Raw genomic sequence first — 27,946 nt, forward strand, 5'->3', positions numbered from 1 at the left:
AGATGGGAAAACCTTTCCCACTAACATTGCCCTGTTTTTAGATTACAAAATCACTATCTCTGCCTTTGGATTCAAAAAGGAGTTCCATGAGATAGAAGAATATTTTAATTTCATATTGCAGCACTTTCAAGGTATTTTCTGGTTTACCTTGGAAGCCTGGGACTTTACTCTTCAGAGTAAATCTTTAAAGGTGTAATTTCAAAATAAAATATGAACATCTTATTCACAATTTCCTTGCAGTTAAGTAAATGAATAAAATGGGCTTTAATTATTTTGTTATGAAAATCCAGTTTTCCCCATTCACTTAAAAAAATTAGTTTTATTAAACCCAAATATCTTGGAATTTAAAAAGGAATACTGAAAATGTTCTTCTATTTATTGAACATGTATTATATATCATATGTGGTACTAAGTTCCTTTATTTATGTTTACCAAGTCCTATTGGGTGTCAGCCACTAATTCCAATAGGTAGAGTTGTCCCAACCTCTAGTGGACAATCTCCTCAGCCAAATGTCAGACAGGTATAGTCATTTACCATGCAAGAGCCTCAAGAGAAGAACATAGAACCAACCGAAACTTAATCTATAACTTCCGTCCCCAATGTATCAGCATCATTAATGACATATTCCTCTTCTAGTCTTTCCAGATACTATTATAAACGTGTTTGAAATATACCCTTCCACATACCTGTTTCTATCTGTGCTTTTCCATTTCATCAAGTCTGTTTTTGATCATCTGGGAATGAAATCTGGCTGCTTGAACTAAGGGAACAATTCTTTATAGGAACATTCAATCATTTATCCTAATAGGGATTTGATTTTACCTGAAATACAAAGAAACATTGCAAGAAAGGGAACAATGTAAGGACTGCGAGCAATTCTATTATAAGTTTTCATTCTCAACATATATCATTCTCAATAAGTCACTCATTTTTTTTTTTTCATTTAACTAGAATGTAAGGACATGCCTGCTCTGCTTGGTGCACTGTAGCTCCTGAGCAGTCTAACTACCTGATGCAGAATTGATGCGCAAATGGTAAACCCGGTGTGCATACCACAATAGTTAAGAGTTCCAATTTGGGAGCCAGAACGCCTGGGTATGAATTCTGATTCCAACATTTATAAGCCACGTAACTTTAGGCATACTTAGCTGTGCCTCAGTTTCTCTCCATATGTAAAATGGGGAAATATAGGGTTGTTATGAATAGTACGAATGTTATGAATAGTAAGTGACTTAATATTTATAAAATGCTTAAAAGAGTGATTGGCACAATGTAAGGGCTTGTTAAATTTTTAAAAACTTTAATTTTTATCTGTTTCAAATAACCACAGATTTTCAAAGACATTATTAATGGTTCTTGAAATAGAACCTTTCCATCACCTAAGGGCCTGCCCTCCCCACTCATCACCCTTATGGAGTTGTAACTAGTTTAAAAAGCTATGGGAAGACTCTATAATCTCAACAAGATTAGAAAGCACCATTCCTGAACTCCAAGAAAAATTTCAGAAGAAATGTAGCCAATCTGAATTTGAACTGGCACTCAGATTCACTAACTTGGATGTTTTCTCAAATTTTGGGATCATGGAGATGTCTGCATGTTCCTGTGTTTTAGATCTACAGCAATTTACTCTATGGCTTCAGAGTTCCCTTTAAAATGAAAGTAAAATCATTCTGATGGTATACAGTATCATACCCATCTACTTTTTTTAATTTATATGTCACAATTACATAAATGCACACACAACCTTCTCTGCTAACAGCATTTGTACAGTGTGCAGAAATCTTGAGAACAGCTTTTCTGCCAGGGTTACCACAATGTCCCATTTATTTTCCACTCAGGCCTGGGAAAGTCTACAAAGGAACACACTAGAAATTTGTGCCAAAACAGCTTTACTTGATTTAAGTCAGCCTCTTTTTCACGATCATTTTTAAAGACTAAATGTCAGTTCCTCCTCAACCTACTAAAGCAAACTACCTTTCTGTGAAGGACCACGGTCTTCAGGTGAAAATGGTCTATGGTAGACAGTTCATGTTTGAGGTCATTTTTGAAGTAAAATGTCCCTAAAGAGGACTACATTTACTGCAGAAGAATTGTAGAATTGCCGTATGAAGGAAGATTTCAATACACAAGAAACAATATTTTCTTGTTCCACAACGATGAAGTAATTTGCCAAGTTCAAAAATGAAATTATTTAGAAAGAGTTTAGAAATATTTTCTGACCATCCATTGTCAAGGACTTCAGCAAAATTCTCAGGAATAACAATTTTTTTTCACTATTCATGAAAGCTTAAGTAATTTTAGGAGTCTTTGAGGAACTCCTTCAACCTCAAATTTAAACATTTAAGAAATAACATGTCTATTTTAAATGTAATATCAAATATGTTCCAAACTCATTCACTTGATCAGTTTAGTCTAGAAGTATTCACAGTATTCACTTGGGTTTTTAAATTTGCTTTACTTTCATGGTTTATGTCTTATCACTGTTCTAGTCTCTAACTACCTTTCAAACATTTTTTAATTTACAAAACTAAGGCCAAGTCTATACTAGCAAATTGAAGTTGAAAAGTAAGGCCCTTTGGGGAATAATTTCAAAGGAAAAATATTTTTCTAGTGACTAGCTTTTACATATTATTGATAAATACTCTCTGATTTTCTAAGTTCTCAACTTTGTGTTCAAGTTTTGACCCAGACTTCACTAGGGAGACCTGTCCTAAATCCTAGCATAATATGACACACTCCGTCTCGCTTAAAATTGTTTATGCTAACTAAGATTCTCTTGTATTTTCAGTAGATGTATTTCAAGTCTAATTATAACTGCAGTATTTACACAAAGGTATTTTCGTAGGGCCCTGACTTTTTCAGAAAGTTTATTGATTAAAAAATGCCAGCTTAATATATCACTATAGATCAAAAATGTAATAACAATAAAAGAATGTGAATATGCAAAATCATTATAAGCATGTCCTAAGATATTAGATAATGATTACTTTTTTAAATGTTTAAGTTAGATATATCTCAAGATAACTAGCTTTTCTATTTTATGCCACCTGCTTTTCAGTTTTAAATTTATATTCCCTTTATATGCCTTTGAAAAACGGGAATAAAGGTGCATGTTTATTTTAACCTTTAAATTATAAACCAAAATTCTATCATTTTGCCTTCACTTCAGTGAATTCTGGCTTCCAAGTGGAAAAAGAAAAAATGGTCCCTGAAATTTTCGATTTGGCCTGGCATTTGCAGCTAAGCCTTGCCTTTCTCCTGTTGTTCATAAACAATATCAAAAATACCAACATCCAGTAAGACACACTGTGTCTGTAGTGGATTAGTACAAAAGCAAGACCCCTCATTGGTCTTGTCTGAACACAGAAAAAAAAGACATGAATAATTTCAAACCTCAAAAGTGACCAAGTATCCCCCTATCTGTACCACATGAGTGGATACTGCTTCTTCGCCAGTTATACCCTTGCCCTCTTTAGTCTTCCCCACATTAGATCAAACTTACTAAGATGCTTAACTGTAGGATTATACCAACTTTCTGACATTATTCATCCAATTCAAAGCAAAGTCCTGCTTCCAAGAACTCTTCTCCAAGTCACCTAATACAAGCTCAACTACTCTGGTAATGCCTAACACCTTCTTGCTGAGAGGCCCACCATTTCCTTAGTGTATGCTCTTCCTCACTGCAACAAGTTGAAAAACAGCCTATGCAACTCCAGTGGTGTGCCTGGTGGCCTTAGGCTGGAGGGCATTAACACCAGCAAGACCTTAGCTCCAGAACATGTTTGAAAACAGCTTCGCTTTTGGCAGAAATAACTTTCAGCAGTCACATTGTGTGGAAAAAGTCCAAATCCTATGTTGGAGTCCTTCTAATCAATTCGTGACAGTTTAATGAAAACTTGTATTTCTTGTAACTCTTTATGAAAAAGAGAACCAAGACCTCATACTAGCTAGGCCTTTTTACCCTTGTTTAGATCTCTGTGGGAAGTGCCCCACAGATATGTGGGCAGAAGTGAGGGTGAACCTACCTGGACTATTTGAAAGTCCAAAAGAATGCCTCCAATCATCTTCAGGAGAGGAGGGATTGACCTGGTTGCCCACACGTCCATGGTCCTAATGTAGACATTTGTGTAGCAGGGTGGGGCAGGAGGATTTCATTTTTCCTAACTTTGGTACACAGTAAAAATTATCTTCCCCCCTCCCTCCCTCCTTCCCTCTCTTCCTTTTTTTCTTTCTTCCTTCATCTTTTATCTTTATCTCTCTTCCTTCCTCTCTCCTTTTCCAACTTCCTTCCCCTTTCCTTTATAATATGCCTTTACAGTCCAGGGAATGAATGCTATGAAACACTGTCAATTTTTGTCTTAAACAATGCCTATTTCTTCCTGCCTGTAGTCCCAGCTATCTGGGAAGCTGAGGCAGGAGAATGGCTTTTACCCAGGAGGCAGAGGTTGCAGTGAGCTGAGATCGCGCCGCTGCACACCAGCCTGGGCAATAGAGCAAGACTCCATCTTTTTTTAAAAAAAAAGGCCCATTTTATATAATTCATACACAAATAACATACAAAATGTCAAAAAATATACAAATGTGATTTGGTAGCACAGTAGCTGAATGATCTCTCACCATTTAAAAAATATGTTGAAATATTTTCAATTATTTCATTTTATTACTTCTAATAAAAAAATACCGGTTTTCTAAAACTAGCCTCTCTTTTAGGCTCTCCCTTTTCTTGAACAAACACACCTCTTTCAATTTACACTTTAGAGTGGTGTAAATTGTTTTAATATGCATAAGGAGGTAATAGGATTCAAAGTCAAAGAAAGTGACGCTGTTCTGTTTCCTCTTTGCAGCCTGGACTGCTGCATCCTCTAGAACACTTCACCAATGCACTTTAGATAAGAGTGTTGAACCCATTGCAAGGCACAGAGCAGATTCTCCCTGTGTCTTTTCATAGGGCTCAGATTTCATTCTGTGCCAGGAGTTATACATCACTCTCAATGGTGTGTCTCCAGAGCTGACTGAGGAAAGTGCAGAAAAACTACCGTTAACAAGGGAGTAATTACATTCAGCCTAAATTAATTATTGGCCGCTCAGGACTGGTGAGCAAGGGCCACACAGATGGCCTCTGACTCAGTTCCCACCTTTGAGGAAAGAAATATTCCAATATGGTGCACATGACTGCATAAGATAACAAGGGGCAGGCTATTTCTGGTCTACTGGTCTTGAAGTTACCATATTTGTTAATATGACATGGGGCTTATTTGCGTTAACACTGTAGGTACATTGTATTTTTTAGGGAAAAAAATGAATGATAGTCACTTGGGACGGAGGTCATTTCACGGCAGTCAGCATTAGGACCAGCAAAGTCAAGCCAGGGACCTTTAAAATGCATTTCAGTCGAAAGAACAGGTCATGGATCAGTGAACAGGTGATGGAAGGTGTTCGTGAGGAATTTAGATTAGCAAAAAATACAAACAAACCACAAGAATCAGGGAAGAGAGAAATCAGGACAACCTGGAGAGCAGGAAGCCAAGGTCTTGGCAGGGTGGCAAGGATGACACTAATAGGACCTGGAGACTATGCACCATGCAAGCAAGGACTAGGATTCTCATTTACTCTGTGTCCTCAGACGTCAGCACAGTTGGCACACACCACATGTCAGTAAACTTTTGTTGAATTAATCAGTCAATTTCATCTATTATTCATTTATGAAATAGCATGCTCTTGCTAGAGAGCTACATAGAATTAGTTCAACTTAATAAATATTTTAGAGTTCCTACTCTGTACTAGGCACTGTGACAGATACTAGAAAATAATATATAAGCCAGGCTCCTGTCCTCAAGGAATTTGCAATATAGTGTCTGAGGCTGAATGTAAAAAGTAATTACTAGTCATTATGATAACTGCAATAACAGAAGTATGGAGATGATAAGTGGCCAAACAAAAAAACTACCTATTGGTGCTGTCAAGGAGGAGCTGCCCAGAAGCCGTTTAAAAGTATATACAGATAGCAGCTGATTGGATGGAAAGTGGGGGAAAAGCACAGTAGGAAAAAGAAACATATATATAGGCAGAGGGACCCAAACAACATAGCAAGCTCATGGAAGAAGTAGTTCAATGTTGCTGGAGAGTAAACAATCTGAAAAAAAATCAAGAAAGTAATCTCATTTACAATATCTACAAATAAAATAAAATACCTAGGATTTAACTTCTTATCCAAAACAGTGAAAGATCTCTACAATTAAAGCTATAAGATCTATCAACAGATAAATTGATAAAGAAGATGTGGTACTTACAGACAATGGAGTACTATCCGTCATAAAAAAAGAACGAGGTGCTGTCATTTGCAACAACATGGATAGAACGGGAGGTCATGATACTAAGTGAAATAAACCAGGCATAAAAAGACAAATATCACATGTCCTCACTTATTTGTGGGATCTAAAAGTCAAAACAATTGAATGTGTGGTAGTAGAGAGTAGAAGGGCGGTTACTAGAGACTGGGAAGAATAGTGGGTAGGTGGTGGTGGAGAGGTGGTGGTGGAGAGGTGGGAGAGGTTAAAGAGTATAAAAAAACAGGAAGAATGAATAAGACTTAGTATTTGATACCACAACAGAGTTACTATAGTCAATAATACTTTAATTGTACATTTAAAAATAAAGTATATTTGGATTATTTGTCACACAAAGGATAAATGCTTGAGAAAACAGATACCCCATTTTACATGATATGATTATTATACATTTCATGTCTATATCGAAACATCTCATGTACTCCATAAATATATATACCTACATACCCACAAAATTAAAATTAAATATTAAAAAAAGAAAACTGTAAAACAGTAATGAAAAAAATGGAAGCATACACAAAAAGTAAAAACACATTCCATGTTGATGGATTAGAAGAATCAATATTATTAAAATGTTCATGCTACCCAAAGCAATCTATAGATTCAAGGCAATCCCTATCAAAATACTAATGACATTCTTTATAGAAATAGAAAATATCCCTAACATTTATACGGAACCACAAAAGATGCAGAATAGCCAAAGCTAGCCTTAGCAAAAGAATAAAACTGGAAGAATCACATTACTTGAGTTCAAATTATACTACAGAGTTATAGTAATCAAACCAACAAAATATTGGGTGTAAAAACAGACACATAGACCAGTGAAACAGAATAGAGAACCTGGAGACAAGCTCATACATCTACATTGAACTCCTTTTTGACAAAGGTGCCAAGAATACACACTGGGAAAACTTTCTTTCATAAATGGTGCTGGGAAAATTGGATATCTATATGCATGAGAATGAAACTAGACCCCTATCTCTTGCCATATACAAAAAACACCAAACAAATAAAAATTGATTGGAGACATAAATATAAGACCTCAAACTATGAAACTACTAAAAGAAAATGTTGGGGAAACTCTCCGGGACGTTGGGCTGGACAAAGATTTCTTGAGTAATACCCCACAAGCACAGGCAACCAAAGTAAAAATGTACAAATGGTATCACATTAAGTTAAAAAGCTTCTGCACAGTAAAGGAAACAATCAGCAAAGTGAAGAGAACCAGCAAAATTGAGGAAAATATTGCAAAGTATCCATCTGACAAGGGTTTAATAACTGGAATATATAGAAGCTCAAGCAGCTCAATAGGAAAGAAATCTAATATTATAATTTTAAAATGGGCAAAAGATATGAACAAATATTTCTCAAAAGAAGACATATAAATGGCAAAAAGATGTATGAAAAGATGCTCAATATCGTTGATCATCAGAGAAATGCAAATCCAAACTACAATGAGATATCTCACCCCAGCTATTGTTATTGCCTGTCTTTTGAATAAAAGCCATTTTAGCCAGCAAGGATGTGGAGGAAAGGGAACCCTCGTACACTTTTGGTGGGAATATAAATTAGTACAACCCTTATGGGGAACTGTCTGGGCTCCTCAAAAAACTAAAAATAGAGCTACCATATCGTATTAGTCCATTTTTGCACTGCTATAAAGAAATACCTGAGACTCTAGGTAATTTATAAAGAAAAGAGGTTTAATTGGCTCATGCTTCTATAGTCTGTATAGGAAGCATGGCAGCATCTGCTTCTGGGGAGGCCTCAGGGAGCTTTTACTCATGGCAGAAGGCAAAGTGGGAGCAAGCACCTTACATGACAGGAGCAGGACCAAGAGGTGGCAGGAAGGTGTATGCTACACACTTTTAAATAACTGCATCTCATGATAGCTCATTATCACAAGAACAGCACTGAGGAGATGATTCTAGACCATTGATGAAGGATCCACCCCCATGATCCAATCACTGACCATGAGGCCCCACCTCCAACACTGAGGATTACAAGTGAATATGAGATTTGGGTAGGGACACAGATCCAAACCGTATCACATATGATCTGGCAATACCACTGCTAGATATATACCCAACAGACAGAAAATAAGTATATTGAAGAGACAGCTGCACTCCTATGTTTGTTGCAGCACTATTCATGATAGCCAAGATTGGAAAGCAACTCAACAGATGAATGGATAAAGAAAATGTGATACTTATACACAATACTATTCAGCCATAAAAATTAATGAGATCCTGTCATTTGCAACAACACAGACAGAACTGGAGGTCATTATGTTAGGTGAAATAAGCCAGGCACAGAAAGACAAACTACATTTATTCTCACTTATTTAAGGGATCTAAAAATTAAAGCAGCTGAACTCATGGAGATAGATAGTAGAATGATGGTTACCAGAAGCTGGGAAGGAAGGATAGTCCGGTGCTGGAGGGGAGTGGCATGTTTAATGGGTACAAAAATCTAGTTAGAATGAGTAAGATTTCATTTTTGATAGCACAACAGGGTGACTACAATCAACAATAATTTACTGTACATTTTAAGATTACCAAAAGAGTATAATTGTATTGTTTGTAACACAAAAAAGGATAAATGCTTTTGGTGATTCATACCTCATTTACCCGGATGTGGTTATTATGCATTATATGACTGTATCAAAATGTGATATATACCCCATAAATATATACACCTACTATGTACCCACAAAAATTAAAAATTAAAACAGAGAAAAAAACCAATACTGCTAGAGAGACACTCATGGCAAGATGAGGATGTAAGGAGCTTGAGCTTGGACATGGATAATGAGGAAACATAGTAGCACTGAAAGTAGAGAAGGATCAGATTTGCATTTTAATAAGATGACTCACCTAATAGATAAAGAAAAGATGGGAGAGGGAGAAGATTTTAACACCAAAGTTCATGCTAGAGATGGGAAGACACAGAAGTAAGACAGTGGCAATCAAAATGACCAGGAAGAGTTATATTTAAGAGATACCTGAGAGATGAGATAGATAAGATTTAATGTTTAATTGGATATGACCAGGGAGGGAGAAAATAAACTAAAAATATCTTTGCTTTCTAGGCTTGGGAAACTGGGTGGATGTTGAATTGCCAATTGGGTTAAAGCAAATTGAGTGAAGTCACTGGGGGAGAGGGGAATAGATAATGAGTTGTTTAGGACATGTCGAATTTGACAACTAATAGGACATTTAAGTGGAAATTTTTAGTAGGCAATTTGATTTCCAGGCAACGTCTATGTCAAAACCAGTTTGGAAAGTTATCATGATATAGGCAAAAGTTGAAGGCAAGAGGATGAATGGGATCATCTAGCAGGGGATATAGATTGAGAAAATAAAAGTATTATGGATAAACCCTGGTGAATACTTACATTTAGGTGATGGGTAAAGAAAGAAAAATTAGTGAAGAAAATGAAGGAAGAAAGGAAGGAGGGAGGGAGGGAGGGAGGGAGGAAGGAAGGAAGGAAGAAAGGAAGGAAGGGAGGGAGGGAGGGAGGGAGGGAGGGAGGGAGGAAGGGAGGGAGGGAGGGAAAGAGAGAGAGAAAGAAAGAGAGAGAAGAAAGAAAGAACGAAAGAAGGAAAGAAAGAAAGAAAAAGAAAGAAAGAAAGAAAGAAAGAAAGAAAGAAAGAAAGAAAGAAAGAAAGAAAGAAAGAAAGAAAGAAAGGAAGGAAGGAAGGAAGGAAGGAAGGAAGGAAGGAGAGAGAAGGAAAAGAAAGAAAGAAAGGAAGGAAGGAAGGAAGGAAGGAAAGAAAGAAAGACGAAAGAAAGAAAGAAAGAAAGAAAGAAAGAAAGAAAGAAAGAAAGAAAGAAAGAAAGAAAGAAAGAAAGAAAGAAAGAAAGAAAGAGAGAAAGAAAGAAAAGAGAGAGAGACGTGGTGCACGTCTGTAATCCCAGCTGCTTGGGAGGCTGAGGCAGGAAAATCGCTTGAACCCAGGAAGCAGAGTTTGCAGTGAGCCGAGATCATGACACTGCACTCCAGGCTGGGTGACAAAATAAGACTCCAGTCCTCCCCCGCAAAAAAAAAAGAAAAAAGAAAAAAGAAACAAAAGAAAATTATGCTAGCATTTTAACAATTGTCATAGTCTTCAAATGACCCATAACCATTTTCATCTTTAGCAAGGTTGTCTTTTTCAAGAGGTCTCCTTAAATACAATACAGTGAAAATCCAGTTTTCATCCTTCCACCTTGTCATAAACTCCCAGTATAATAATTATATTGTATATTCTACAAGTAATTCACCAGTAAGTAAAAGGCAAACTAGTTGGAGCACCTGTGTTTCAGACTTTTGGAAATGCATCACTTCTTCTAGCCCTGCTAGATATCTTGTGACAGTGCTAAATTCGTTTAATAAAAATGGAAGCTTTTCTATCGATCGCTCAGGTTTTTCTACATACACAATCATTTTGTCTGCAAATCCATAAATGTGCCATATTAGTCAGAGTCAGGAAACAGAACCCATATCAATTATTTTAACAAAAGTGTACATACACTATGAATTGAAGATCTGAAAGACAAAAAATAGAGCACTAATCCATGATAGAGATAGCAATAGCAGGAATGTAAAACAAGTGAACTCATAGACACAGAGGATAGAATGGTAGTTGCAAAGGTTCGAGGAGGGAAGGAATGGGGAGATGTTGGTCAAAGGGTGCAAAATCTCAACTAGACGGGAGAAATATATTTCATTTTTAGATCTGTTGCACAGCATAGTGAATATAGTTCATAATATTTATTGTGCATTTTAAAATTACTAAGAATGTAAATTTTAAATGCTCCCAACACAAAAATGTCTAGTATTTGAGGTGATGGATGTGTTAACTAGCTTATTTAATGTTTCCACATTGTGTTCATAAATTATAACATCATTTTGTATCCCATATATTTATATAATTATAAGTTGTCAACTTACAATAATTCTTTTAAAGATAGCACCTACTACACCCAAGACTTGGGGGTACTAAACAGAAGAGATTAGAATTTATAAAATGTAAAAGCTTAGAGGAGTGACCCTAGGGCATCAAAATTTGGACTTCTGAGAAATGAATGCTGCTCAGTTGGTGCTAATGTCTCTGAGTTTGAAGGAAGGTACCCTTGATCCCGTAACCCCAGTTTCTGAGAAAAGGGTGGCAGCTGGCTTGTTCTGGTGTCTCTGAGGGGGCACAAGCAGGCTAGTTCTTCCAAGAGTTGAAAAATTGCAAACTGGATTCAACTATTGTGACTGAAATGAACTGCCATAGTTGGTGTCAATAAGTGAGCCTGAGATGTTATTGGCAGGAATGAGAAATAAACAGGAAGTTCACATAACGCAAACAGGAATAAACAAGTCCCTTATCCTCCTCCTGTATTGCCCACTCCCGCTAGATGTATAACATACTCTTCTCTTGATTCATTCATAGCACTTGCTTCCCTAGATTTATAGCACCCTCTGTTGGCTCCATTAGAAGAATTAGCAGGTTGCCAATTGGCGAAACAGAAATGTGGAGAGATCTCAAAATTACAAGCAGAATTCATAAGAATGCTATGCTTACTAAGTAACAATACTACCTTAATATATGGCATATTGACAAGGAACCCAGAAGGAATTTGGGAGGTTTCAAATCCAAATATGATTGTTCTCCTCAGTACATTTGTCAAAGTGAAAAGCATCTGCAAAGCAGAGCAGAGATTTCAAAAGCCTTCAAGCTAATAATTATGGTTTAGGATCCATCCGGCTCTGAGTTGAAAACTGAATAGCCAGGTACATTCAGTTTTCTGATTAGTTAAGGGTAGACTGATTAGTACCACATCTTCAATTCAGCTTTGACTTACACAATCCCTGATTTATAGAGGGAATCAGACACCAGTAGATAGGCCAGGATCAAATGGGTGAATCTATTAGCTAAGATGTCTACAATTTTGCAGATATACTGCTGGCATTCAAAAAGAATAAAGAAACTTGTTACAAAAACAGAACCTCATAACCAAAAGAAAAAAAGAGAGAGAGAGAGAGAAAACAAACAGTAATAATCAAACTAAAGGTGATCCAAGTGTTGGAGTTAATCTGACAAGGACTTCAAAATAACTATTATTATCATGTTCAAGAAAATAGAAGGAAACATGGACAAAAAATGAATGGAAAGATAAAAGTAACTAAAAAACAAAAATACAGCTACACAAAAATTAAATGGACATTCTAGAATTGGAAAATACAATATCTAAATTAAGAAAAAAATTAGATGGTGTTAGCAACAGATTATATGCAGCAGAGGGAGGATTGGTAAACTGGAAAAGAGCTTAATAAAAAATATCCAAATTGAAGTACACAGGGAAAATAATAAACCACAGAAAAGAATAGTGCAATAAAACAACGTGGTCTAACATATATAAAATTGGAGTTCCAAAAGGAAAGGATAGGAAGGACAGGGAGGAAGTAAGATTTGAAGAGATAATGGCCAGTAATTTTCTAAAACCAATGAAGTCTCTCAACTCACAGGTTCTAGAAACTCAGTGAACCCCAAACAAGATAAATCAAGCATGACTACATAAAATTATATTAGATCAATTGTAATAATACTGCTAAAAACAAAAGTTACACAGAAAATATTTTTAAAGCAACCAGAAAAGAAAAGATGCATAATCTTCTGGACTAGCTAGAGATTTTTTTTTCCCCCCACCGGAACTGATAAGATAGATAGATAGATGATAGATGGATACATGGATGATTAATTGATAGATAGATAGATAGATAGATAGATAGATAGATAGATAGATAGATAAAGTAGGTTTATTATGAGGGATTGGCTCATATGTTTATGGAGACTGGAAAATTCCACAATCTGCTGTCTACAAGCTGGAAGTCAAGGGGAGCCAGTGGTAGAGCTTCAGTCCAAGCCCAAAGGCTACAGAAACAGGAGTGCCAATGTTTGAGGCAAAAGAAGAGGATGTCCCAGCTCAAGCGGAGGGAGCAAATTTGCCCTCCCCCCACCTTTTGTTCTATTTGGGCCCTCAGTGAATTGGATGATGCCCAGTCACATTGAATGGCGATCTTTTCCTGGTCTACTGATTTACCTCCAAAGGAGCAATAATAAACTGAGAACGGACCTCATAGAAAAGAATAGAGATAAAAGATACTGAAATGACATCCTTAAAATACTGAAAGAAAATAACCTTTAATTTAGAATTCTATATTCACAACAAATATCGTTCAATAATGAAAGTGAAATAAATATATTCAAATGAACAAAACTAGTAAACATGCAGTAAAACAGACAATAAAGGGAATTTTTGAAGAACAGAAAGGTTATCTTAGAGTAAAACATAAAATTTCAAAAAAGAGTAAAGAGCAATAAAAATTTTAAATAAATACTGACTAAATATTGTCTCCACCAGTAATAATAATAGCCTGTGTGGTCTGAGGTATATGTTGAACTAAAATGCATAGCAATAACAATGCAAGAGGCGGAGAGGAGAATAAATGGAATTCAATTATTCTGAAATTCTCACATTATCAGGGAAGTGATAGAAATAATAACTTATAATAGACCACAATAAGTCAAAATGCATGTTGTAACTTCTATGGAGATCACTAAAACAAGACTAAAAAAATGTATAACTATAAGGTTGAGAAAAGAAAAATGGCATAATAAAAATATATTATTCATTCAAAAAATACAAGAACTGAGAAGAAAAAGAACATGAAAAGTTATGTATGAGGCAATGGATATGCTAAATACTCTGACTTGAATTTCAGACAATGTATACATGTATCAAAACATTACATTGCATCCCATAAATATCCATAATTATTATATGCCTATGTATATGCGTGTATAAGGTAGATGAATAAATGATAAAGGAGAAGCCTACAATAAATAAAAATATATAATTATATTAAATATAAATTGAGTTGAAATAATAATAGAGATTATTATATTGAATTATCAAAAGTTGTATGATGCTTATGAGCTAGTAGAGTTGAAAATGAATGAATGAAAACATGTATATCATAAAAATACTAATAAAAATTACGTATAATTATGCTGATCTTGGATGTTTATATTATATAATGATAAGGAAATCATTCCACTTGAGAATTTTAAATCTCTGTGAATAAATAATATAGATGTAAAAGAAAGACATGAAAAAATAAAGAAAACTGAAAAGAAAAATTTTAAAACACACATTCCTTGCTAGGACTTTGACATACTTCCTTCAATAGCTAATAAAACAAGCAGATAAAAAGTCAGTAGAGATATACAAGACTTGAATAAATAAGAAACTTGATCTAATTGACATACATACAACATTACACTCAACAATAAAATATACATACTATTTTTAGTACACATGGAACATTTGTCAAAATAGATTCAATATTTGGCTATAAAGCAAGCCTCAACAAATTCAAAGGACTAAAATCATTCAGAGCATGTTCTCTGAACATAATGGAATCAAGCTATACATAGATAATTTTTAAAAACTGGGAAGTCCCTACTATCTTGGGTATTAAATAATGTATTTCTAAATAACACATGGATCCAAAAAGAAATGGCAATAAAAATTTAAAATGTTTTGAAATCAAAGATAATTAATATGTGTAATATTGAAAGTGGGAGAATGGTATCAAATGAGTTGTTTAAGGAAAATATATAGCCTTAAGTGCATATAGTAGAAGATTCTAAAAATCAAAATTAATAAATTATGCTTTATCTCAAGAAGTTAGAAAAAGAACAGAAAAGTTAAATAACAAGAGAAGGAAATATTAGATAAGAATATAAATCAATAAAACAGAAAGAACTTAGAGGAGAAAAATCATTGAAGACAATAGTTGGTTCATTGAAGCTATAAATAAAATTGATAAACCTCTAGAAAGACTGATAAAGAAAAAGAAAGGAAAAACAAATTACCAACAACAGGGATAGGAAGGGAACATGAGTATGGACTGTATAGACATTAGAAAGATAGTAACAAATGTTTTTCTATCAATATATTTTGAACTCTAAGCCAAAACAGAAGTTTTCATTAGAAAACAAAACTTACTAAAACTGTAAGAATAGAGTCAAAATTGTAAAATTATTTGCTTGATGTCTTATGATATAGAAATTTTTTAAAAAATTATGTGTATTTATATATTTATTTATAAGTAGAAGAATCTGATTAGCCTTATGTAGTGGATTAAATGCTGGCCTCTCCAAAAAGATATATGTACTTAGAATCTGTGAGTGTGATCTTATTTGGAAATAGGTTCTTTATAGATATAGTTAAATTAAGGCTTTCAAGATGAGATCATCCTGGATTATCTGAGTAAGCCCCAAAATCCAGTGACAAAGACTGGCCCCTGAAGTCTTTGGAGGAAGTGTGACCATGAAGACACATTGATTTTTAAACCTCCCAGTCTCTAAAACTATGAAAGAATAAATTTTCTGTTGTTTAAAGTCACCAAATTTGTGGTAATTTGTTGTGGCAGCTACAGAAACTTATTTTACCTTGTATGTTTCAAATTTATTAAAACTGTTAACAAAAATCTTACAAAGAAAACTCCAGGATTAGATTGCTTCACTAATAAGCTCTTCCAGATATTTCAGGAAGAAATAATGTGAGTCTGACCCAAATTCTTTTAGATAATAGAAAGAAAGCAGAAGCATTTCCCAATTAATTTTATAAGTACAGCATAACCATGATGCCAATCCTTCCTATGCCTCTTATGTGATGCCAAAACTTCAGAAGGACAATAAAATATAGGGAAACTAGAAACTAGTCGTTCTCATGAACATAAATTCAAAAGTAATGAAAAATTAGCAAATCAAACGAGTGTTTATTCTAGGACTATAAAGGTGATTTTAAAATGTGCATACTTCTATTCACAATAGCAAAGACATGGAATTAACCTGGGTGCTCCTCAACAGTTGACTGTATAAAGAAAATGTGGTACGTATACATGATGGAATACTACACAGCCATAAAAAATGAAATCATGTCCTTTGCAGCAAAATGAATACAGCTGGAGACCATTATCCTAAGTGAATTAGCACAGAAACAGAAAACCAAATATCACATGTTCTCACTTATAAGTGGAAGCTTAATTTTGGGTACACATGGACATAATGATGGTAACAACAGACACTGGGGACTCCAAAAGGGAGGATGGAGGCAGGGGTTACAAGGGCTGAAAAATTTCCTAGTAGGTACTATGTTCATTATGTGGGTGATGGGACCAATAGAAACCAATCCTCAGCCATACGTAGTATGCCATTGTAACAAACCTGCACATGTACCCCTGAATCTAAAATAAAAATGAAAATTTAAAAAAATCTGTATACTTAATTTAAAAAGAGTTTAAAAATAGGTAAAACTAGCCTATAGGTTTAAAATTCAAGAATAGTTTTTATTTTGGAATGTTTTATTGACTAAAGCAGATCACTAGTGGCTTCTGGTGTATTGATAATGTCCTGTTTCTTGACCTGGGTGTTGATTACAAGAATGTGTCCATTTTGTGAAAGTTCATCACAATGATTGCTTATAGTTTGTGTACTTTTTGTGTATGTTTTATAAAACTGTTACATTAAAAACTTTCTTCACTGTTGTCAGAGTTGAATTACTAAAGAAGTTTAGGATTTGAGAAACCATGTAGCATTTAAATAAAATATTATGGATAAAAAACGTAGGACTGTGCATTGGACTGGCTACTTATGACTGCACCGTAGAACATGAAAAATAAAAAGATAAGCTTGGTGGTTGAATTTACAGTTTAAACCACAAACAGAAAAACTAGAGAACTTCTAAAAATGATATGAGAGAGTCCTTATTTTCTGGAGCTGTATGTCTGAAATTTCTGAAAAGGAAGACCTTCTACCAGAGGTGACCGAATCACAACACTGAATGAATTTGCAACCTTCCTATGCCTCTTATGTTAAAGTTATGGCATTGATTCAGATAGAGTGAAACTCTGAGGATTGGTTTTGGGACATTTGAGGAGATATTGGTGAAACTGTGTAACTTGAATCGCTGAATCACATATCCCACTGGCGTCCCTTATTACTAGGAGCTGCCTTTGCTTCCCTGAGGCTATTAACCTACTCTTATCTAAAGAGTATCAACAACACCCACTAGACTAATTTTCCTGCAAGGGAAAGTGGATTATCCTCAAGAACTCATATCACCTTACCCTGTTTTCAGACTAGTCTCTAACAGATGAGTTGATTGGCTATATGAAATGATTGCCTATATTAAATAAAGAGTGAGATACTACAACTTCCTTAACAAACTATAAAGAAAGAAAACCATGGATAGTATAAAGAGGCAAAACAGCACTCTATAACATTTCTGTTGTAGAGCACTAGAAATGATATGTATATATTAGATGTAACAAGGCCTCCCCCACTTAATTCTGTTTTCTACTGGGTCCAGTAGCCATTGCTTTCACCTAAACTTTGAAAAGTACATTAGGAAATGGAGCACCAGCATCCTTGAAAGGCCTGTAGTGACACTTCTCTGCAGGTTATGGATGACAGTAACAGGTGTTGACATTGCAAAAGTCTCCTTGAATTGTTTGGGGATAACTGGATCTTTTCTTCAATGATGTCAGCAGCAATTAACCACCAGAAACAAGGTGTGTGTGGTTACTTTAATGGGTACTAGGGCTGGAGAAACAATTAGAATATTTTGATTCACACAGAGCTTTAGTAGTGGTTAATTGGTCATGGTGTCCCTTTGATTGAAATAGATAGGCAGCCTGTACAAGTCTTACAGGATGTTAATAAGTGGTAAAGACTCTAAGTGTGATAAGTAGAATCCTGTTCTGTATCACCATAGTGGAAAACCATGATCTCACTCAATTCTCAGGCCTGAACCAGACCCTTTTGGATGAAGAAAGGGCAGGGTCTTCTTGAGGAAGAATTCAGTTAAATTTCCAAAAATGTATACCATGACTCTTCCTCCTAGCCTTTCTCAAAGTGAGCTATGGCTATTTACCAAGGTAACTTGTCTTTGAAAAAATGTACATTTTCAGACTTTCAGTGAATACTGGAAACTGACTCTGAACTGTTGCTAATTCTTAGGGGTCACAAATCACATGGTGGTCTAATAGTCAAAAGGTGAAGTAACAAATGAATTTTTGGCCTGGGTCTGTTCAGAAGTCCCAAATCCACACCAAGGTTATTTCCTCGGTGCCTGAACGCATAACTGGAGTAGACATACCCAGCTACCTGTAGAGTGGCCATATTAGTTGCTAGATCTGCAGAGGAATGGCTATTCTGGTCGAAGGTCCAAGTAGAAGCCTCTAAAGCTGCCATTCTCTATCAAAATAACAAAAAATAAATAAAGCCACATCACATTTCTGAGGAAGCTAGTGCACTATCAAAAATTTTAAAAATGCAGAGTTTGCAATTCTTACTACATCTTCATAAAGCTAGCCTATTTGGCCATGCAGGAAACAGGTGGACCTTGGAGCATGACGTGGGTTATCATAAGGTTAATCAAGATGTGATTCCAATTACAGCTGCTGTTCCAGATGCAGTCTTCTACTGAATAGAATCAACCATTGCTGTGGTACTTGGTTTGCAGAAATTGATTTAGAGATTTTTTTTCTTTATTTATTAAAAAATTCTATCATACACCCTTTACTTTCAATTACCAGGCACAGCAGCACCCTCTGCAGTTTCACCTAAGAGCCATACCAGCTTTTTACTGTTTTTCATAATCTCTCCATCTCTATGGCATCATCTATCATGCAGGACATTATGCTGGTCATCTTTACTGACGATATCATGCTGATTGAACCTGGTGATGGGGAAATAGCAAATATTCTAGATATCTTGATGTTACATATGTGTGCTACAAAGCAAAAAATATTAAAATTTCTATGTCTACGAACTTGTCAACATCTCCTTATGATTCTCTCTGTTTTGTTTTATAGAGCTCAATGGTATATGTCAGGTACATCATTTTAACATATTCCTGGTAAAGCACTCCTCATTATTATGTGTTTCCCTTTTTTCCTACTAATATTCATCCCCCTCCATTGGCCTTTCCAGGGACCTGTCCAGAATCAGATCTTTTGGTGGCATGTCCAGGCTTTTGGCCCATGCTAATATTAGAGATATAGTAGATTGAGTTACCAAGCTAGCAAGCCATTTGGTTCAATTCTGTTTATAGGATGATGTCTAATATGTGTTGACCTTTCACTGCCTGGGACTGTTCTAAGCCATAGATAGCCCCAGACAGTGATTGGCTTTTTTTTTTTTTTTTTTTTTTCTGTATCCCTTAATGAAACAGAGTTGGAGAAGGGGCCATGGCTTCTGTTCTGCACTTCCAGGCCCTGGCTTCAATCAGTGGACCTGGTTCTGTCCTCCTCTTACTTGGAGCAATTTTGGTTCCTTTTAGCCAACATTGGTTAAACTACCTTAGTCAACACTGTTTAAAATGTATTGTTTCCATAGACATATGGTTTATCTGCTCTATACTGGATGCATTGTTCCATTTCTGATCCGCAGTGATATTGGTTTTATATTTGAGTTAACCTATGTATTTTTTAATTTTCTTTTTCAAAGTTTACTTATCATTGTCATGAATTTGGAAAATCAACGCTTGAATTTATTGTGCCCTCTTAACATGACGTTACCAACCATTAGGTTTATAACAAAATCATTATTCCTGGAAAATAATCTACTAATTTGCAAATAGCGGTGAGTAGTAGCCAGGCATAATTTTTATAATACAGTCATGTTCCACATGACAATGTTTTGATCAATGATGGACCATGTACATGATAGTAGTCCCATAAGATTTTTAATCCTGTATTTTTACTGTACATTTTCTGTTTCAGTACACAAATACCATTGTGCTACAATTGCCTACAGTATTCAGTAGAGTAAATGCTGTACAGGTTTGTGGTTTAGAAGCAATAGGCTATACTGTGTAGACTAGGAACAATAGGCTGTACCATGTAGCCTAGGTGCGTAGTAGGCTATACCATCTAGGTTTGTGTGAGTACACTATGACTTTCACGTAATAAAATTGCCTAACAATGCATTTCGCAGAATGTATCCCTATCATGAAGTTATTTATAACTGCAGTTCTTTCAAAGGATGTTGCCATCTTATTTTATAACGCTTTTGTGTTTTCAGCATATAGCAATAAATGCAGAATAATTTTTGTCTTTAAAATTATACTGGAAAGAATATATTTTGAAACATAAAGCACAAATAACTTTTATATGAGAAAAAATAGCCCAAGTGAATGGATTCTTGAGAGTTGTAGGAGTTGTTTATTGCGATGTGTTTTGGCAATGTGGAAATTCTTATGAGAAAACTAGAAACAATTTTTTTCCTAGTGAGAAATTTTAAGTTTTGTTCTACTGCTTAGTTTGAATGTTTCTGGACATAATTTGATCAACTAACTTGCTTAAGATTATGTTTCCAAAGTTAGTGCTAAGTTATCCCAAATTTGAACTGAAAATTAAGTATTTTCAATGCCAGTCAACACTATAGAATAATGGGTAATTTGGGACTACAAATGGAGCATTTTTTGTTTTGATCCTCTACTTCTGAGGTTTTCTGAAACTAAGCCTTTCAAGAATAAGGACTACTTTTCTTGTTTTCTCACATTGACTATTACCGGATTTAATATCCAGTAATCACACACGAAATGCTTATTCAGTGAGTGAAAAAATAAACATTTAACTGTATTTAAAAGTTTTTTGAATATAAGTCAGACAGAAAATAGAATTGGGTTTGACTTATTCAGACTATTAATTTGGTTTAGAAATAATTTATGAAAATATATGACAAAATAAAACATGCTTAATTGCATACAGTAAGTGCTTACTACATGTTTATTATAACTATTGAAAGGTCAAGAAAAAATTTTCATGGCTTAAAATAACCAACAAATAAGTACATCATTCATGATATAAATAGCATTATTGAAAAAGCAATAAATGAATAATTCTGTATACGTAACTAAATTGTTTCCCCCTTTTTAAAAACAAAAAATACTCAACAGCTTCCATTTCAAAGAAATAGTTTCTATTGGAGTGAAATAGTTGAATCAATCCTAAATGATTTATTAGAAAAATAGTTCCAAAATGTGTACTGGAATTTAAGACATTCTTTACTTTCCCTATCCTCTGATTACTGAACACAAGGTGCAAAGATAATACAGCAATTGTCTGTTTAATTTAGGTGATAGAGACAACTCAAGAGGGTATTTCAGGGGAGTCCACAACCCAAATTATCCAGTTTGGCCATAAGTCCTTTCTAAATACCTGCATTAACTAATAACTGCCAAACCTCCCCTTCATTTGTTGCTGTGTTAATGTGACTGATGTGTTTTGGTTCTGTGTCCCTACCCAAATCTCACCTTGAATTGTAATAATCCCCATGTGTTAAGGGCAGGGCCAGGTGGAGATAATTGAATCACAGGGGCAGTTTCCCCCATACTGTACTTGTGCTAGAGAGTGAGTTTTTATGAGATCTTATGGTTTTATAAGCATCTGGCATTTCTGCTGCTGGTACATTCTCTTTTTGCCTGCCACCATCCATGTAAGATGTGACTTGCTTCTCCTTGCCTTCCGTCATTATTGTGAGGCCTCCCCAGCTATGTGGACCTGAAGTTCATTTAAACCTCTTTTTCTTCCTAGTCTCAGGCATGTCTTTATCATCAGTGTGAAAACGCACTAATACAATGGCCAACACCTTTAAAAACTTTGAAACCCCGAAGATGGCCGAATAGGAACAGCTCCAGTCTCCAACTCCCAGCGCGAGCGACACAGAAGACCGGTGATTTCGGCATTTTCAACTGAGGTACTGGGTTCATCTCACTGGGGAGTGCCGGACGATCGGTGCTGGTCAGCTGCTGCAGCCCCACCAGCGAGAGCTGAAGCAGGGCGAGGCATTGCCTCACCTGGGAAGCGCAAGGGGGAAGGGAATCCCTTTTCCTAGCCAGGGGAACTGAGACACACAACACCTGGAAAATCGGGTAACTCCCACCCCAATACTGCGCTTTAAGCAAACAGGCACACCAGGAGATCATATCCCACACCTGGCCGGGAGGGTCCCACGCCCACGGAGCCTCCCTCATTGCTAGCACAGCAGTCTGTGATCTACCGGCAAGGCAGCAGCGAGGCTGGGGGAGGGGCGCCCGCCATTGCTGAGGCTTAAGTAGATAAACAAAGCTGCTGGGAAGCTCGAACTGGGTGGAGCTCACAGCAGCTCAAGGAAACCTGCCTGTCTCTGTAGACTCCACCTCTGGGGACAGGGCACAGTAAAAAATAAACGCAGCAGAAGCCTCTGCAGACGCAAACGACTCTGTCTGACAGCTTTGCAGAGAGCAGTGGATCTCCCAACACGGAGGTTGAGATCTGAGAACGGACAGACTGCCTGCTCAAGTGGGTCCCTGACCCCTGAGTAGCCTAACTGGGAGACATCCCCCACTAGGGGCAGTCTGACACCCCACACCTCACAGGGTGGAGTACACCCCTGAGAGGAAGCTTCCAAAGCAAGAATCAGACAGGTACACTCGCTGTTCAGAAATATTCTATCTTCTGCAGCCTCTGCTGCTGATACCCAGGCAAACAGGGTCTGGAGTGGACCTCAAGCAATCTCCAACAGACCTACAGCTGAGGGTCCTGACTGTTAGAAGGAAAACTATCAAACAGGAAGGACACCTACACCAAAACCCCATCAGTACAACGCCATCATCAAAGACCAGAGGCAGATAAAACCACAAAGATGGGGAAAAAGCAGGGCAGAAAAGCTGGAAATTCAAAAAATAAGAGCACATCTCCCCCGGCAAAGGAGCGCAGCTCATCGCCAGCAACGGATCAAAGCTGGACGGAGAATGACTTTGACGAGATGAGAGAAGAAGGCTTCAGTACATCAAATTTCTCAGAGCTAAAGGAGGAATTACGTACCCAGCGCAAAGAAACTAAAAATCTTGAAAAAAAAGTGGAAGAATTGACGGCTAGAGTAATTAATGCAGAGAAGGTCATAAACGAAATGAAAGAGATGAAAACCATGACACGAGAAATATGTGACAAATGCACAAGCTTCAGTAACCAACTCAATCAACTGGAAGAAAGAGTATCAGCGATTGAGGATCAAATGAATGAAATGAAGCGAGAAGAGAAACCAAAAGAAAAAAGAAGAAAAAGAAATGAACAAAGCCTGCAAGAAGTATGGGATTATGTAAAAAGACCAAATCTACGTCTGATTGGGGTGCCTGAAAGTGAGGGGGAAAATGGAACCAAGTTGGAAAACACTCTTCAGGATATCATCCAGGAGAACTTCCCCAACCTAGTAGGGCAGGCCAACATTCAAATCCAGGAAATACAGAGAACGCCACAAAGATACTCCTCGAGAAGAGCAACTCCAAGACACATAATTGCCAGATTCACCAAAGTTGAAATGAAGGAAAAAATCTTAAGGGCAGCCAGAGAGAAAGGTCGGGTTACCCACAAAGGGAAGCCCATCAGACTCACAGCAGATCTCTCGGCAGAAACTCTCCAAGCCAGAAGAGAGTGGGGGCCAATATTCAACATTCTTAAAGAAAAGAATTTTAAACCCAGAATTTCATATCCAGCCAAACTAAGTTTCATTAGTGAAGGAGAAATAAAATCCTTTACAGATAAGCAAATGCTTAGAGATTTTGTCACCACTAGGCCTGCCTTACAAGAGACCCTGAAGGAAGCACTCAACATGGAAAGGAACAACCGGTACCAGCCATTCCAAAAACATGCCAAAATGTAAAGACCATCGAGGCTAGGAAGAAACTGCATCAACTAACGAGCAAAATAACCAGTTAATATCATAATGGCAGGATCAAGTTCACACATAACAATCTTAACCTTAAATGTAAATGGACTAAATGCTCCAATGAAAAGACACAGACTGGCAAACTGGATAAAGAGTCAAGACCCTTCAGTCTGCTGTATTCAGGAGACCCATCTCACACGCAGAGACATACATGGGCTCAAAATAAAGGGATGGAGGAAGATTTACCAAGCAAATGGAGAACAAAAAAAAGCAGGGGTTGCAATCCTAGTCTCTGATAAAACAGACTTTAAACCATCAAAGATCAAAAGAGACAAAGAAGGCCATTACATAATGGTAAAGGGATCCATTCAACAGGAAGAGCTAACTATCCTAAATATATATGCACCCAATACAGGAGCACCCAGATTCATAAAGCAAGTCCTTAGAGACTTACAAAGAGACTTAGACTCCCATACAATAATAATAGGAGACTTCAACACTCCACTGTCAACATTAGACAGATCAACAAGACAGAAAGTTAACAAGGATATCCAGGAATTGAACTCATCTCTGCAGCAAGCAGACCTAATAGACATCTATAGAACTCTCCACCCCAAATCAACAGAATATACATTCTTCTCAGCACCACATCGTACTTACTCCAAAATTGACCATATAATTGGAAGTAAAGCACTCCTCAGCAAATGTACAAGAACAGAAATTATAACAAACTGTCTCTCAGACCACAGTGCAATCAAACTAGAACTCAGGACTAAGAAACTCAATCAAAACTGCTCAACTACATGGAAACTGAACAACCTGCTCCTGAATGACTACTGGGTACATAACGAAATGAAGGCAGAAATAAAGATGTTCTTTGAAACCAACGAGAACAAAGATACAACATACCAGAATCTCTGGGACACATTTAAAGCAGTGTGTAGAGGGAAATTTATAGCACTAAATGCCCACAAGAGAAAGCAGGAAAGATCAAAAATTGACACTCTAACATCGCAATTAAAAGAACTAGAGAAGCAAGAGCAAACACATTCCAAAGCTAGCAGAAGGCAAGAAATAACTAAGATCAGAGCAGAACTGAAGGAGATAGAGACACAAAAAACCCTCCAAAAAATCAATGAATCCAGGAGTTGGTTTTTTGAAAAGATCAACAAAATTGACAGACCACTAGCAAGACTAATAAAGAAGAAAAGAGAGAAGAATCAAATTGACGCAATTAAAAATGATAATGGGGATATCACCACCGACCCCACAGAAATACAAACTACCATCAGAGAATACTATAAACACCTCTACGCAAATAAACTGGAAAACCTAGAAGAAATGGATAATTTCCTGGACACTTACACTCTTCCAAGACTAAACCAGGAAGAAGTTGAATCCCTGAATAGACCAATAGTAGGCTCTGAAATTGAGGCAATAATTAATAGCCTACCAACCAAAAAAAGTCCAGGACCAGATGGATTCACAGCTGAATTCTACCAGAGGTATAAGGAGGAGTTGGTACCATTCCTTCTGAAACTATTCCAATCAATAGAAAAAGAGGGAATCCTCCCTAACTCATTTTATGAGGCCAACATCATCCTGATACCAAAGCCTGGCAGAGACACAACAAAAAAAGAGAATTTTAGACCAATATCCCTGATGAACATCGATGCAAAAATCCTCAATAAAATACTGGCAAACCGGATTCAACAACACATCAAAAAGCTTATCCACCATGATCAAGTGGGCTTCATCCCTGGGATGCAAGGCTGGTTCAACATTCGCAAATCAATAAACATAATCCAGCATATAAACAGAACCAAAGACAAGAACCACATGATTATATCAATAGATGCAGAAAAGGCTTTTGACAAAATTCAACAGCCCTTCATGCTAAAAACACTCAATAAATTCGGTATTGATGGAACGTACCTCAAAATAATAAGAGCTATTTATGACAAACCCACAGCCAATATCATACTGAATGGGCAAAAACTGGAAAAATTCCCTTTGAAAACTGGCACAAGACAGGGATGCCCTCTCTCACCACTCCTATTCAACATAGTGTTGGAAGTTCTGGCTAGGGCAATTAGGCAAGAGAAAGAAATCAGGGGTATTCAGTTAGGAAAAGAAGAAGTCAAATTGTCCCTGTTTGCAGATGACATGATTGTATATTTAGAAAACCCCATTGTCTCAGCCCAAAATCTCCTTAAGCTGATAAGCAACTTCAGCAAAGTCTCAGGATACAAAATTAATGTGCAAAAATCACAAGCATTCTTATACACCAATAACAGACAAACACAGAGCCAAATCATGAATGAACTTCCATTCACAATTGCTTCAAAGAGAATAAAATACCTAGGAATCCAGCTTACAAGGGATGTAAAGGACCTCTTCAAGGAGAACTACAAACCACTGCTCAGTGAAATAAAAGAGGACACAAACAAATGGAAGAACATACCATGCTCATGGATAGGAAGAATCAATATCGTGAAAATGGCCATACTGCCCAAGGTAATTTATAGATTCAATGCCATCCCCATCAAGCTACCAATGAGTTTCTTCACAGAATTGGAAAAAACTGCTTTAAAGTTCATATGGAACCAAAAAAGAGCCTGCATCTCCAAGACAATCCTAAGTCAAAAGAACAAAGCTGGAGGCATCACGCTACCTGACTTCAAACTATACTACAAGGCTACAGTAACCAAAACAGCATGGTACTGGTACCAAAACAGAGATATAGACCAATGGAACAGAACAGAGTCCTCAGAAATAATACCACACATCTACAGCCATCTGATCTTTGACAAACCTGAGAAAAACAAGAAATGGGGAAAGGATTCCCTATTTAATAAATGGTGCTGGGAAAATTGGCTAGCCATAAGTAGAAAGCTGAAACTGGATCCCTTCCTTACTCCTTATACAAAAATTAATTCAAGATGGATTAGAGACTTAAATGTTAGACCTAATACCATAAAAATCCTAGAGGAAAACCTAGGTAGTACCATTCAGGACATAGGCATGGGCAAAGACTTCATGTCTAAAACACCAAAAGCAGCGGCAGCAAAAGCTAAAATTGACAAATGGGATCTAATTAAACTAAAGAGCTTCTGCACAGCAAAAGAAACTACCATCAGAGTGAACAGGCAACCTACAGAATGGGAGACAATTTTTGCAATGTACTCATCTGACAAAGGGCTAATATCCAGAACCTACAAAGAACTCAAACAAATTTACAAGAAAAAAACAAACAACCCCATCAAAAAGTGGGCAAAGGATATGAACAGACATTTCTCAAAAGAAGACATTCATACAGCCAACAGACATATGAAAAAATGCTCATCATCACTGGCCATCAGAGAAATGCAAATCAAAACCACAATGAGATACCATCTCACACCAGTTAGAATGGCGATCATTAAAAAGTCAGGAAACAACAGGTGCTGGAGAGGATGTGGAGAAATAGGAACACTTTTACACTGTTGGTGGGATTGTAAACTAGTTCAACCATTATGGAAAACAGTATGGCGATTCCTCAAGGATCTAGAACTAGATGTACCATATGACCCAGCCATCCCATTACTGGGGATATACCCAAAGGATTATAAATTATGCTGCTATAAAGACACATGCACACGTATGTTTATTGCAGCACTATTCACAATAGCAAAGACTTGGAATCAACCCAAATGTCCATCAGTGACAGATTGGATTAAGAAAATGTGGCACATATACACCATGGAATACTATGCAGCCATAAAAAAGGATGAGTTTGCGTCCTTTGTAGGGACATGGATGCAGCTGGAAACCATCATTCTTAGCAAACTATCACAAGAACA

General features: G+C 36.5%; 1 long non-coding RNA gene across 1 annotated transcript in view; it reads right to left on the reverse strand.

Annotated features, from left to right (window-relative positions):
* Positions 1–326: 326 nt before the first annotated feature.
* Positions 327–27,946, reverse strand: part of LOC103883827 — a 63,814-nt gene continuing 36,194 nt past the window's right edge. Inside the window, exon 3 of the long non-coding RNA XR_001901953.2 lies at positions 327–823. This is a non-coding gene — a long non-coding RNA (uncharacterized LOC103883827). The remainder of the gene's footprint in view (positions 824–27,946) is intronic.

Source organism: Papio anubis, chromosome 6, assembly GCF_008728515.1.
Source record: "Papio anubis isolate 15944 chromosome 6, Panubis1.0, whole genome shotgun sequence".
NCBI classification, from domain to species: domain Eukaryota; kingdom Metazoa; phylum Chordata; class Mammalia; order Primates; family Cercopithecidae; genus Papio; species Papio anubis.